General features: G+C 31.2%; 1 pseudogene; it reads left to right on the forward strand.

Annotated features, from left to right (window-relative positions):
* The first annotated feature begins 603 nt into the window (after window positions 1-603).
* Window positions 604-10,273, forward strand: LOC129288359 (beta-amyrin synthase-like; annotated as a pseudogene).
* Window positions 10,274-16,477: the final 6,204 nt, after the last annotated feature.

Raw genomic sequence — 16,477 nt, forward strand, 5'->3', positions numbered from 1 at the left:
AATTTTCAGCACCATCAAGGTCATCCCAAGCATCTCTGCTAATGTCTTGAAAAAGATATTAATAATAAAGAGTTTAATATTGCAATGTTTAAAAAAACTTAATTTCTTAAAAATTTTGTTGAAGTATTGGCTATTTAACTCCCAATTAAGAAGTATCGGATTCGTATCAAAAATTATTTTTTTAAAATTAAAAAAATAATATTCTAATACTGTATGAATATATATTGAAGAAGTATTAGTGATTATCGGTATCGAATATAACACCGACATGGATACAAGAGGCAATTTGAAGTATCAGTATCGAATATAACGCAAGACACGCAATCAGCACCAACCCTCTTTTGAAGATTTGCTAGCCGTTTAATCAACAAGACAAGCAATCATGCATGATTGAAACATCACCGGTGCAAACCCCTGCAAACATGATTAAATATCTACCTACCTGTTATAGTAACAATTAAAAAACATGATTGATATATATATATGTTGTGCGCGCGCGCGCGCTGTGTATATATAAACATATATGAGTGAGTGCCTGGCGTTTATGAACTGCTTGATTTGGTATTGCAGATATACACAGATAGAGATTTAAAAAAAAAAAAAATGTGGAGGCTGAAGATTGGAGAGAGAGGGAATGACCCGTACATATTCAGTACCAACAACTTCACGGGAAGACAAATATGGGAGTTTCATGCTCATGAAGGCTCTCCTGAAGAGCGAGCTGAGGTTGAAGCTGCTCGTCAACATTTCTTCAATAATCGCTTCAGCCTCAAGCCTTGTGGGGACCTTCTATGGCGTTTTCAGGTGTCTCTGTAATTTTTATTAATATCGTATCTAACCTTTTCTTAGAAAGAAGTGATCCCACACATTCACATTTTTAATATAATACACATTTACACAACACACGCCACGTAACAAAACCACATACACACGACCACATGGGAGCTTGATCTTTTTGATCTCTTTTATCATGAGGTAGGGCCACAATGATGGTGCTGTGTGCTGGTCATTAGTGCTTTTTCAGGTCCTTTTGAATTCCCTCGCTTCTTTTTTTTTTTTTAATATTGTAATCAACGTATAGATAATGGATGGTCTATACGTGGGTAATATCAACATAAATATATGGAAAAAATTATATAAATAAGGACTTGTGAAAATCAGTGATAACCATTGAGAACTGTAAAATCTTGAAGTTAAATTTAAATTCTATAAGTCCTTTTCTACAGTTTACAAATTATTGTTGTCACTAACATATTTTTAAAAGTAAGTGATTGAATGTGAATTTCAGACAACGGCTTTTTAGGGAAAATATTATTTTTTTAAGCCACAAAACAAGACTAAAATTTTGAATTCAATTTCAACATTTTATGATCCGGAATGATTATTATTGATTTCACATGTCATTAATTGTGATTTTGCATAAATATATATTAACTTACTACTAACCTTTAAAATATGTCTCTTCTTTAAGCGACATAAAAAGCTTCATAAAACCAACTTAAATTATTGGTCTCACCTTTACTAGTACCATTCTCTTTTCATAAGTTCATGTTTCTCGTTCCATTAAATAAGTTGCTTATGGAATATTGTTGTATGTGAAGAATGTGGACATTTGAAACCATATCCGTATACTTGCATATTTTAGTGAAGAGTTAAAGATCATTTTTCTCTCTAAACCTTTTTTTAATAGCACTAGGTGAGGTAATATTTTCCCTATACAACTATCAGAGACTTGTCACCTTTTCCATTATCTACCAACATGAAATAGTTGTGGGGCCTATTCATAGTAATATCCAAGCCCATTTTATCACCATTTAAAATTAAGCTTGGTTTCTGCAATTGTCACTATACTTTCAATCCCTTTGACCCACATCAAATTGTCAATAGATGACGGAGAAGATGATAGGTTTTTTGTGGAAAAGTAATTTTGCTTTTGAAAAAAATATTTAAAGGAAATATTGTCCTATACTTTACCACAAGGCGCCCATCACTCATGAAAAGAAAAAAAAGTTTAAGAGAAAAAAAGATTTTTAACCTTTTACATAATTTTGATGGCCTCCTAACGGATGGACATGCCATAATTCCGTTTTGTGGTGTGAGTGTGTAAGGATAATCATGTCGATTTTTTTGATACAGTTTTTGAGGGAGAAGAATTTCAAACAAACAATATCACTTGTGAAGATAGAGAATGAGGAGGAAATAAGTGATGAAAAAGTTGGTAACACTGTGAGAAGGGCAACACATTACCTATCAACATTACAGTCAAAACATGGTCACTGGCCTGCTCAAATTGCCGGGTCTCTCTATTCCATGCAACCTCTGGTAAGTACGCATCATGCAATTAAGATCTAGCAATAAGAGCTGATCACCCAGCCCTTATAAATCTGATCCTTATAAGTTAGACCTTTAAAGGCTCAAGTTTATAAATTCTTAAATCTTAAAATCAGCTCTTTTTTCAAGTTTGTTCTTTATTGATAAGGCTCAAAGCTGAACTTGAAGGGCTTCATAACTTTTTTTAAAATTAAAATTTCTAGTTGTACTAATTTATATATAAATTTCAAAGTATCTTATTTAAATATATTAAAGACAATAATAATCTTTGAAATATAATTAAAATTATCTACACCCTAGAATATAGTTATATAAACCATACAAGTTCAAATTGTCTATCATCCAAAATATAAATATTCAATTGTTCTTATTTTCATCAATCTTCATTTAAAATAAAAACATTAGACCCTTTAGTGTCTCTAACAACATTACATCTAATAAGAAATTAGACTCTTCAAGGAAAGGTGTGTTTGGAGGAAGTGGTGCCATTCCAACAATCTCACCAACTTCTTATCTTTGTCACCTAAAGTAAATATTTAATAAATTATGTTATTTTCATTATATTATTTCAACCTTTAAGTAAATTACATAAATAAAATTATAACAATTATAAGAGAATAAGGGCAAGCCCGGGCTGCCCTTTTTGGAGGGCTTATAAGGTCGGGGCTTGAAACCATTTTTATACCAAAATTCTCTATTTTTTCAAATTTATCCCTTAAAAAATACAAGAAATAAAAAGATAGTCTGTCTGGCTCCGGCTTTATTGTTAACCCTATTATGGATATAAATTTTTCCAAAAGTGATCACGCTACATATTGCTTTGATTCTTTCTTTCTATTGCATTGCTAAGTACTATATCTTATATAGAGAGATAGCCATATAAATGAGGTGAATGGGCCTCACCAGCAAAATTCTACTTCCTCCATTTAAAAATATAAGTTGTTTAACACATAGATTAAGAAATGCAATTAATACATCAAAATATTAACAGCATTACCAGCAAATTTTAACTTCCCATAACTTAACTACATTTAAGTGTTTCCACATTATTCATAAGTAAGGGTGTAATAGAAAAAATATTAGTAATCTCAGCTTAGCAAATCAAGGTGCTTATTATTTAGTGCCTGATTGTTTTTCAAATAGGATTGCCTCCAATAAAAAAAAACTTGTGAGCAATAAAAAGGAAAAAAAAGAAAAAAATGTTAATAAATGTTGCTTTAGACTTCTAAAAATACATATATAAACAACTTTTTTCTAAAAGGACTTATATGATGATAAGAAAAATAATATAATTTCAAATTTAGGTCACAAGCTATATTAAATAATTATTAAATGATTTGAAATTTCTGAAAATGGTGTAGGTTTTTTGTATGTATATCACCGGTCATCTTGATGATGTGTTTATGAAAGAGTATAGAAAGGAGATCCTTCGATACCTGTACTATCACCAGGTTCATACATTTACCTTTCGTTTGGATAACGAGAAAAATAGGAGGAAAGAAAATTAGAAAGAAAAAAATCTTTAAAATAACAAAAAATTACTATTTTTAGAAATTCTCCTCCTTATTTCCTCACCATCTTTCCCTCTATCCAAACCAAGCCTGAAATTATAACCTGCTTTCATTGATAAGTTATAATTTGAAGTCTTAAGTGAACTAATGTTTTACAAGTGCATACATGTTAAAGAATGAATATGGAGGGTGGGGACTACACATAGAGGGATATAGCACTATGTTTGATACTGTGTTGAGTTATATATGCATGAGAATGCTCGTAGAAGGACCCAATGGAGGTGAAGACAATGCTTGTCTCAGAGCATGAAAATGGATTCTTGATCATGGTGGTGCTACCTGCATACCCTCTTGGGGAAAAACTTGGCTTTCAGTAAGTAGTTTTATTCATTCTATATCATTAAATAAGATATATTATACTTTCTTATTTTAATTTTTTTAACATACATACATACATTCATTCATTCTGTCTACTATTATTTTTAGATACAGTACTCCCTCTTTTCCTATTTATAAGATATTTTTTAACAAAATTATACATACCAATAAAGTGCATTAAATACAATTTATAATATCTTAATTTTTCTCTAAATTTTCAAAAATTCACTTCATTAATAAGGGAGAGGAAAAGAAATTTATTCAAGAAGTGAAGTAATGAGGTGTAATATTGTAATATATGATTAACAAAATCTTATTTTTATTAAAATGTATTATATTTCGGACACCAAGTTAACTCAAAGAATATCTTATAAATTTGGATAGAGGGAGTATAATTTTTAAAACTTTTCTTTTTTATTAAAAAATTACAATGACAAAATAGCAGTATATATAACATTTAAATTTATTTTCTCTCTTTTTTTCTAAGAAGATAATCATGATACTCCATGAATATGAGATGAATTAATTATGGTTTTATGAATTTTTTTAGTTTAGAGTAAAGGAAAATTTTTTCATTTGGATCAATAAAAATGTAAGGATCAAAATCAAAATCAATATTTTATTATATGTTTATTTGTAATTCCAAATGCCACCGTAAGCACTAGCTATTAGAAATGTCAACCACTCTAACTCTTTTGTTCTCTTCCCTTTTTCATTTCTCATTTCTTTTTTTTAATTAGTTTTGGTTTTAATTTTTTTATAGTTTTCAAATAAATGATTTCAATTAAATACATGAATTTTAAATTTGAGATCTTAATTCACCAATTATAACGCGACCTTAATGAATTGAAAATATAAAAACCTATAGAGAATAGTTATACGCACAAGCGATGATTATTCATACCTTATTTGTATGTTATATTTTTAATGTTAAACACATCAAGTACATTACATTCTCAACCGATCTAAAGCTTTTGGGCCCGTGACTGTTATTGCACGTACTTTGAGAGAGAAAGCCATATTACTGGCAACACGTGAATATTGCAGCTTGTATAACACACGCGCGCGCGCGCGCGCGCGCGCGCACACAAACTCAATTTAATTTAATTGGTTATGTCTCATTGTTGATATGTTGTTGTAGATACTTGGGTTGTTTGAGTGGTCTGGAACAAATCCAATGCCACCAGAGTTTTGGCTCTTTCCATCGTTTCTTCCAATGCATCCAGGTAATTCAATGCAGCGGTGAAAAGTCTGAATTAAAGTAACTTAAGTTATCTTGGTATAATTAAGTGATAAGTCTTGATTGAAAAGTTCTAATATGGTATTATCAATACCGTAGCGATTTGGGACTCAAGAGAAAAAATAGAGAGACAAAAAGAAGAATAAAATGAAGTTGTGACTTGAGACCTCGGTATGGAAAATATTAGATGTATCGTGAAGTCGCACATCGAATGATTACAGGATTAATCATAACTAACCATATAAGTGGGTGACAATTTGGAAGTAGATCTATGATAGCTTAACGTATTTTTGTGACAAGCCTTAAATGGATTAATTTTAAATAAAAAATCTAATTAATACTGGTTCTACATTGTCTAAGTTTAATTTAATTTGCCCCTCCCCTTAAATTTCTAAAGTCACTCAAATGTTTCCCCTCTCTAACATTTAAACCAATTGTTTAAAAAGAATATAATTTAAAAAATTATAAATTATGTTAGAAAGGAAATTTGGACAAAATAAAATTGAGGGATAAAAGTAAAACAACTTAGAATAAAATTAAGAATAAAATTGAAATTAAATAAAAAAAATAAAATGGTGGAGAAAGTGTTAAAAAAAAAATTAAAAACTCTTGCTACACATGTTAAATGTTGCACGATCACTTTCTTCTGACACTATCTATTGCCATGTCTATATAATAATCCTGCATTAATTCTCTTCCACCATATTCTAATGCAGCTAAAATGTGGTGTTATTGCCGCTTGGTTTACATGCCTATGTCTTATTTGTATGGGAAAAGATTCGTGGGTCCGATCACACCACTTATCCTTCAACTCAGACAAGAACTCCATGTTGATCCTTACCATGAAATTAATTGGAATAAAGCTCGTCACCTTTGTGCAAAGGTGATTTTTTTTTTCCTTTGATTTATCGCCACACACACATACATATGCTAGTTGATTTATCCCAACGAACAATTATAATATATTGTAGTTGAATATATCATTACAGGAAGATCTTTACTATCATCATCCCTTGATACAAGATTTGATATGGGATAGTTTATATATATTCACTGAGCCACTTCTTTCTCGATGGCCCTTCAATAAGTTGGTGAGAGAGAAAGCTCTTCAAGTAACGATGAAGCATATTCACTATAAAGATGAAAATAGTCGATATATAACAATTGGATGCGTTGAAAAGGTACTATATATTTTATCAAGGTATTCATGGGTCAAAATGTACTGCCAAGTTACGTTTGACCCTAACTTAGTATCTAGCCATTCAATGATGACCCATTAACAGAAATTCGATAATTGATTTTGGTTTGAGCATAGTTCTAATCAATTTTTAATCTCCCTTTTACATTTGCCCTAGTGTTTGTGTATGCTCGCTTGTTGGGTTGAAGATCTAAATGAAGATGCTTTTAAGAAGCATCTTGCAAGGGTTCCTGATTATATCTGGGTGTTAGAAGATGGAATTACCATGCAGGTAAACTAGTAAAGAGCATAATAATTAAAAAAAATTTAAACATGATCTTAATTGTATACAATCATCAACTAATTATTAATTGAGAACAAATTAATTGTATATTATTTTTTTATTAATGTGTTGTTTTATCTTCTCCCATGAACAATATTTCTAGAGTTTCGAGTTCTAATAATTCTCTTCATTTTTCTCAATGTAGCAATTTCTCTAATTTAATTATTAATAAAGCAAAAATATTTTGGGTTCAATAATTAATATATGCCATTAATTTCCATTAATTAGAGTTTTGGAAGCCAAGAATGGGACGCTGGCTTTGCTATCCAAGCTTTACTTGCCACAAACCTAGTTGACGAAATTGCTCCTACACTTGCAAAAGGACATGACTTCATCAAGAAATCTCAGGTCAACTTGTTATTACCAATTAATTAACAAGCATATGAATATTTGCAATTTCGAATGACTAAGTCTTTTAGTACTAACTATACATGGAACTAATGATGATGATCTTATCAGGTTAAGGACAACCCTTCTGGTGATTTCAAAAGCATGTATCGTCACATTTCCAAAGGGTCATGGACTTTCTCTAATCAAGACCATGGATGGCAAGTTTCAGATTGCACTGCAGAAAGCTTGAAAGTGAATAACCTATTTTACTTAATTAAACAAGATAATTAATTTCATTGTTCTTCTTTACCTTAATATGTTTCCTTTAAATATATTTTGGACTATTTCAGTGTTGTCTTCTTTTATCAATGCTACCACCAGAGATTGTGGGTGAAAAGATGGAACCTGAAAGACTTTATGATTCCGTCAACATCCTGTTGTCACTTCAAGTGAGTAATTTCATATTATAATTATGGTTCACTAATTATAGTAAAACAAAGATTTTCTCAAAGAAATTTCTCATGATTTAGTGTTTGAAATTTATGCCTTGGGTTCACATTAATTATTTTGTTGGTTTGTTAAAACAGGTTAACTAGTAGTCCCTGAAATATTAAAGCCCAATATGTTATGTGATATATATATATATATTTAATGAGTCTAACACACAATTTATTGAGCCAACTTGACATTTGAAGTGTTGGGCATTAACTTTACTAAAGCCTACAGTTAGCGGATCCAATGAGGATTATTAAATAGGTTAGGTCCCGTCTCTGACCCTAACCTAGTATATCATTCCCCATGAAAAGTTGCATAACTCTCAAAGGGTATAGAGAAGAAGACAATAGGTTGACTATGGCTAGCTTAAGCGTGCAATTTTATCTGATATCTTGTTTAGTTTCTTTATCAATACACTGTATCCTTATTTAACATGTTAATTAGATTTTACATTCAAAGTAGAGATTTATAACTCTCGAATTCACATATTTGCAGAGTAAAAAGGGCGGTTTAGCGGTATGGGAGCCAGTCAAAGCTTATGATTCGTTGGAAGTAAGAATGATATCATATTACTATCAGTTGAGTGGAACAAATTAAAATAAAAAAGATTAAGACTTAATGTATAGATTAATTATGATCATTAGGTCTTGAATCCGACAGAATTCTTCCAAGACATCGTAGTGGAACATGAATATGTAGAATGCACAGGGTCGGCAATTCAAGCTTTAATGTTGTTCACAAAGCTATATCTAGGACATAGGAAGACAGAGATTGAGAGTTTCATAGAGAAAGCTGTGAGATTCATTGAAGAAACACAAACAGAGGATGGTGGATGGTATGGGAACTGGGGGGTTTGCTTTACTTATGGTAATTGGTTTGCATTAAGTGGCCTTGCTGCTTCTTGTAAGACATACAATGATTGTGTTACAATTCGCAAAGCTGTGAATTTTCTTCTCACTTCACAACGTGATGATGGTGGCTGGGGAGAGAGCTATCTTTATGAATCACAGGTAAATGATTATGAATTAATTATCAATATGTATATAATCATATTTATATAACGACATATCCCCTGCTAAAAGTAATCACAGGTCAATAGTGTGATTTAGAGCTTGTTTGGTTGGGTTTTTATTTTTATTTTTTTAAAATTGATATAGTTTTTAAATTTTAACAAGTTTTTATGTATGTATATATTGATTAATGATTAATTTATTAATGGACTCATTTTTTATATTTCATGTAATTACTAGAAAGAAACGAGTTCAATTTATCATTAATTTATATAATTTTGTGCCCACCAGTTAATTTCTTCATATTATGCTTTTTATAATTATGAGGCTTTTATAAATGTGCAGAAATATATTCCACTTGAAGGCAACAAGTCAAATGTGGTACACACAGCATGGGCTATGATGGGTTTAATGCATGCCGGACAGGTAATTTGATTTAAATATTCAATGTGAATTGCAATTTGTGCTTATTTATGATGATATTTAAGCCCAAAAAAAAGCTAAAATCAAATTTTGTTAATTGAAGGCTAAGAGAGATCTAGCGCCTCTTCATCGTGGAGCAAGAGTCCTAATCAATGCTCAATTGGAGAATGGAGATTGCCCGCAACAAGTGCGTACCTTTTTGACATAGTCATTTGAAATATTACTTTATTACACCTAATTTAATTTAAGGTTAAAAGGCAAAAATATATAAGAACTTTCTTGCTAGGGGCATCCAGTATTATTAAATCAACAATAATGAATAGATATTCATGAACTTTTTTTAGTAAGGACATCATTTCCCATCCTATTACATTTTCTTGACATCCATTAACATTGATTATTTAAAAAAAAAGGAAGTAAATGTAAAGTGTAAAAACACTATAAATAAGAATACCACCAAAAGTTCTTGGAGAAAAAAATTCTGAATATTTGTGCTCATTAACCCAACATCAAGGGTCCATGTTTATGGATTTTAATCCATTTTAATGATTTGGCAAAGAATGCCCTCATTAAAAAGTATTGATAGGTACTCCTACACCTTTGTTGAATTAAAGATATTGGATGCTCTTGACAAGTTCTTTAGGTTTTTTAACATTTTAACCCTACAATTTAACAATGAATTAGTAGTGAAATTGAATAATGCTTGAGACTTGGTTTAATTTCCAGGAAATTACTGGGGTATTCTTGAAGAATTGCATGCTACATTATCCAATGTACAGAAATATTTATCCACTTTGGGCTCTCGCAGAATATCGCAGGCGCGTTACCAGCTTGTACTCCGAAGTTCAATAAATTATAATATATATATATATATATATATGAAGTGAAGTGCAAGTACAAGTCCTAATCAGAGTGTGTTCATATACTCCGAAGTTAGTGCCTTTAAAACACATGAAGTTGAACACTAAGGTGTATCTCATTTATGTCATACATATATCTTAATAAATGTAATCATTGAATTTCATGAACATTAGAGAGACCCCATTTTAAAAGAACTTATAATTTTAGATTGTTTGCTTGTTTATCTTGAAAGCATTATATCATAATGTGTTTGTAATAATGTTGCATATTCATATAAAATCTTTGGATGTTCCTAGTGCACAAGCCAAAAATCACTACAACATTTCAAGAGTATAGCAATAATTCACTTTGCAATAGGTAAAAAAGTGTTGCCTATTTCCATAATAGGTAACACTTCTTTTACCATATTATTTGACAGGAATTTTAAGCAATAGACAGGAAGCAACACGTAATAAATGTTGCAGATTTACTCGTGTTGCAAACTTTTCTTAAGAAAGCCAACAACATTTACTTGTTGCTTATTTAATTGGGTAAGACTTATGTACTTAGCTTTATATACTTAATATATTTATATCAAATCAAATTATGACATGTAGATCTTAATGTATTAATTTAATTAATAACAAGAATTTATTATAAAAAAATAATCTATAAAGATTCACATATCTTGATTTAATTGGAGACAAGTACCTTAATTATATAAGCCTAAGTATATAAGTTTTCCCTATTTAATTTAAACTTGGACAACAATTACATTCCATGGTCACTTTTTTTTCTTTGAAATTTTTTGATTTCTTATGTTATTCAATTTCATGATTTATTTATTTATGAATAAAAAAAACCAAACCAAACCTAGATCCTCTGAATCCCTTTTGATCGTGTGAAACCCCAAATTCCCAAATAGCCATTTCCCTTTGCCCAAACCCATTGCTAGTCTAAATCGAAGAAGGCCTAGAAGTCATCCAAGCTCATCGTCAGCTGGTTCATTGGATTCTCTCACCCCAGGTCATGTGGTAGGTTCATTTGGTCTCTTAAGGGAGTCTCGCCGTAAGTCTTGTGGTGGGTTCTCTAGACGTAGCTCTCATCATAGTTTCATCGGTTCATTGAATTGGTCTCGTGGTGGATTTATTAAGTGGCTATTATATGGCAACAGTTTTGTCTTCTGTTGCTATAGATTGTAACAAAATACCGTTTCTTTAAACTTTAGGTAACGCGAGCATATTCCATGCCTTAAAATTGTTGCCTGATAGTTACCTATAGCTATAGGCAATAGTTTTTGTCTGTCACTAGAGACCAAAAATGTTGTAGTGTTGGGGAAGATACACACACATGAAAAGCATTTGTGTGGTGTACTATACACTTATTTTTTAGGTGAACGAATAATTTTGACGAAACTTCCTACTTACAAAAATAAAGAATTCAAGGCCATTACAAAGTGGTGTGTAGCATAGATAGTAGAGATTTGGGCCTCTTGAACATCATTCCAAAGTTTGATCCCAATAGTTTCTAATTTATGTTTTTTTTTAAAAAAGTTAGTTAAAATCTTGATTTTCTTTTCATCAAAAAAATTTATTTTTTAAAAATTGTCACATCTTTTCAATCATGCATTTGAGTGTAATAAATATAACATTTGGCTTATTCAAAAAATCATCATTAATTACTTGATTTAAGTAAGGGTGTAATTGAAAAAATAAACATAACAACTACTTACTTGATTTATACAAGTGATTATTATGATCTTGTGCTTTAACGGGCGATTCTTGGCTTATCTATGTTCATTATTTAGCTATTCAACCATGGAAGGAAGATTTCGAGCCGGATGAGGAGAGAAGATTACCAAAACTGCTACATGCATGGGTTCGGATAGCGAATCTTACCTTGGATTACTATGATAAAGGAATACTAGTCTATGTGTTAGGTTCTCAGATTGGCAGGGTCATGAAGGTTGATGCATACATTGCATTGTAAGAAGGATAGATTTGCTCACATGTGCGTTGAGCTGATTTCAAAATTCAAATCACCACCGCAACAACTCATTCATATTAATGGCAAAGCAAAGATGATTGATTTCAAAATTCAAATATCTAATTTTCTTTGTCCTTAATTTACTTCTCTTTATATATAAGTAATTATTTAAATTATTTTTAGCCCTTGAATTGATTGCAACTTGAATTAAATAGAATTAAAATCTCTTGCTGAAATTGTTCTTGGACATATAGGTAGAACTCATTCCTACTGGTATGACCAACTCCTACCTAACGGAGTAACTTTTTACCCAAATGTCTTCGCTTGAACTCAGCCTCTTTTATTCATAACTTTCCTACCGGTATATTTGACTTCTATGTACCCAAATATCTCATGCCTACCTAATTCAAGTTATACCCAAATGTCCCACTCTACTCTTAGCATGATATTTCTACCGATATGTTAGATTTCTACCTAAATATCTTAGGTCATTTCAGTAGAAATCTTCAAGAGTCAATGTCTTCTATGATTAATCATTTCGGTATATCTCTCTTCTACTCGTATGAATCTCTTCACTATCTTTCTTTAAACCCTCATACTTGTACCTTTATGTCCTTATTTTTATCAATATATCTTTAAAGTTTTTACCTCTGTTTTTTTGTTTCCATAATAGAGCTTGTTGAAACTCTTCTAACCTTTATCCTTTTTAGCTTCCAAGCATTGTGTTCACTCTCTTATCATTCTAAGATACTCTTAAATGCTATTAACATCTAGAATTTCATGTTATATCATCACATTTTTCTTGAATTTTGATATATTTTATCTTAATTGTATATATTTTGATTGCTTAAATTAGCACTACTACAAAAAACCCTTTACTTGATATTTATTTTTGACCTTTTTTATGGTTTTTAACTGTCAAGTAAGGTGGCATCATATATTGACAGATTCTATACTTGACAGTTAATAACTAGCAAATAAGGATGACCTTACTTGATGGTTATTTGGATATAACCATCAAATATTACGTTCCAAGTTTACATTTTGTCAGTTTTGGAAGACAATACTTGAAGGCTACTTTGAAATAACCATCAAGTATTGTCAAATAAAATGGCTTTATTTGATGCTTGTTTAAAATTGGGGTCAAATAAAGTGACCTTATTTGACGCTTGTTTGAAATAAAGGTCAATATAAATTGGTTCATGATAATATTAAAAATGCAAAAATCAAATTACAAATTGGTTCATGATAATATAGCAACCAACTATTATTAATCATGAAAAATTATAGTCATTAATAAATAATTTGAATTTACTCTCCAATTACACCAAACACAAAATTGAGTTTTAAAACAAATATATAAGAATACAACTCTTCAAGTTCTTCATCCCTACATCGAAAAAAGTGCTTGAAGCAATAATCCCATGAAATTATTCTTGCCATGATTAGTTTTTCATTTGATCTCAACTTTGATCAATGTTTGGTACTTTTTTTATCGGTCTTCTTGTTTCTTCCTAAGAGAACTTCATATTCTTGATCACCATAGCCCAACTCCTCAATCTTGAATATACACCATTTACAAAATTCAAAGAATATTAAAACAATGCCATAATATGTCTTTGCTTGCTGCCTTATATATATATATATATATATGCAATAAATTATACAAGGCAAAAATGAACAAATAAAAGAAGAACCAAATGCTTTTAAAAAAAAACAATTCGAGTGAAACTTACTTTGGTTCTAGAGCTAAAACTTCAAAGTTGAATCTGCAGTTGAAGCAAGAAAATAAATGAAAAATATCAACAGTGAAAGAAAAGAAATATCAAAAGGAGCAAGATATATACTAGCAATGATACTTTCAGCTATCCAGTGTGTGCTAAAGTGCAATGAGACCAATAATTCAAGTTATATTAAAAATACATGTTCCTTGGCTTGACTAACTTTACAAGATTTGATTCAAACAATGATATATTTATATATTTATACTTACCTATTGGCAATTGAAATGAAAGCTACTCTTATAATATAACTCTAAAGTGATCTATCTTGTTAAAAGGGAATAAATAAATATACAAAATCACCCTCTTGCTTAGCACTTTGAGCTTGATTAATATATTCTTCTTCTTATTTATTCCAAAAACAGTAGATTCTAGTAAATGAAATTATTAACAGTTCACTTTAAAATGTTCTTAATTATACAGTATTTTTAACAACATAATCATCACATATTCCTACTTCATCAATTCTTAAATGGTTAGTAACAGGCATTGATATGTGCTAATTCTAACTTCTCATTCAACACAAGCAAGGAATCACCTTATGTTGAAACTAAACCAATGGATAGTATCAGTAAGGTTGACTAAAACTAATGGTAACTTGGATAGTAGCAATACCTTCTTTTGTTTGCTTCCTGTACGTGGTAGTCCAGGGTGAGTTTTGATGGCTTCAATCTATTGGGGAAGTACCTCTTGCATTTTAAGTTGGCAAACAAGACATGATAATTAAAAACATAAAATAAAATAATTTAATGCCTAATAGATCATCCTATCAGCCCCTAAAAATGGAAGATTAATCTGATTAAAGTCACTTGAGAATCAAAACGAACAAATCTATCAAGAGGCAAACCATGTTATTATTTTAACAATTTATACTTAGCTTTTAAGGGTGTGTTTGGTTGCGGGGGAGGGGAGGGGAGGGGAACTCCCTCTCCTCCAAAACCTCCCCTCTAAATTGGGGGGGGGGGAGCTCCCCTCCCCTTCACCTCCCCCTCCCTTCCCTCACCTCCCCTCCCCTCCCCTCCCCTTCCCTCCCTTTGAATCAAATAGACCCTAAATGGATTTCATAGCAAAATAATGGACATAGCATTTTGGGCAATTGAGCAGCCAATTCTCAATTTCTAAATTTTTTCACACATATCAGCTATAACCTACCCATTTAAAAGCTACACCAAATGGTATAGAGCTACATCTTTCTATTTAATCCAAAAACCCTCACTATATAAATTACTCTATTCTCTACATTTGATTGCGAAGTCTTTAATAAAGATTGACCATGAACTCAGAACATTGAACTAAATAAGGAATGATCAATAGAGGTTACAATTGCACAAAAAGCAAGCTCTAAACACCATGAATCTTGAAAAGTTACTAGCCCATCAAACACCTAAAAATTTTGATTTTATAAATGGATAGCTCCAACATTATATTTTAAAATGAAGAAAGGAAAAAAAAATAAAGGAAAAGACAGCCAACATACTATCATTAAGAAAATTGGCAAGCCAAATATATTTCATCCAACATAGACAAAGTTGCAGGTGCTCCAACTTCCTGCAACAGTGCTTTTAGGACCCAATAATAAAGGAGAAAAACTCCCTCTCATTGCAGTTGAGTTGGAACTAAAACCAGAATATGCATGCTAGATCATATTAGATTTTCAATACAAGACTACTTCTAATTTAAATACTATTTATGAGACAGTGGTAGTTCATAGTTCTCAACTTCTTATGTATCTATAGGAGCCATAACTTGCAACACAACACTCGACATTAGTTGCTTAAATTCTTAAAAATCCTTAACACTAGTTCACTAATGTAATAACCCCAACAAAATTTAAACTAAATAAATATATATATATATATATATAAGGTAACTTACTTAAAGTGTATTTATATTAGTTTTTGGGATAAATATAGCAAGTTAGAGACTTGGTCTAGTGGCAGTTAAGGAAGACTTCATATATCAGGTCCTTAGTTTGAATCCGAAAGAGTACATAAGAAGAGTTGAAATTTTTTATTTTTCTGGTCATGCAAAATTACCAAATTGCCATTAGTTTCATCAGATTTTTTTAACTCTTTCTTTCTTCTTTCTCGATGGATCTGGACCAGAGAAAGAGTTTTGAGAGCACCGACGTTTTGCTTTGCCTCTCAACCGAAGCTACCTTCTTCCTCCTATACCGAAGCCAGCAACGTCGTTCGTGTAGCTGCCGTCGACGCTCTGCTCATCTGCTCGCCTCAGTTGTGATTTTTTTTCCTGAGTTATTGCTGTTCATTCACCTTTGCTGCTGATTTAAGAATGAAAAGTCTTTCTTTCTCTTAGCTTCTGGTTCGCGTGGGTATAAAAGATCTAGGTGAGCAAAGATCTCTTCCTTTTGGGTTCATTTTTTGTTTATTGCTGAGCTTATTGTTCTTCATTCATGGTGACAGTTTTTCTTCACTGTTCATCATCGTCCTCCTTCCTCTGTCCGTGCGTGTTGATTTATTTGAGGTTAGAAGCTTCAATCTCTTCCTTTTTCCTTATAAATATGGGCGTGTGAGTAGCTGGGGGGTATTACAAAAACTAAGAATCTGTATGTGCTCTATATTGCTGCCATGACTAAAGAGGAAGAAGAAGAAGAAGAAATCTAGACTGAAAT

This window comes from Prosopis cineraria, unplaced genomic scaffold, assembly GCF_029017545.1.
Source record: "Prosopis cineraria cultivar Desert tree isolate PC_DT_omini unplaced genomic scaffold, ASM2901754v1 PC12, whole genome shotgun sequence".
Classification (NCBI taxonomy): Eukaryota; Viridiplantae; Streptophyta; class Magnoliopsida; order Fabales; family Fabaceae; genus Prosopis; species Prosopis cineraria.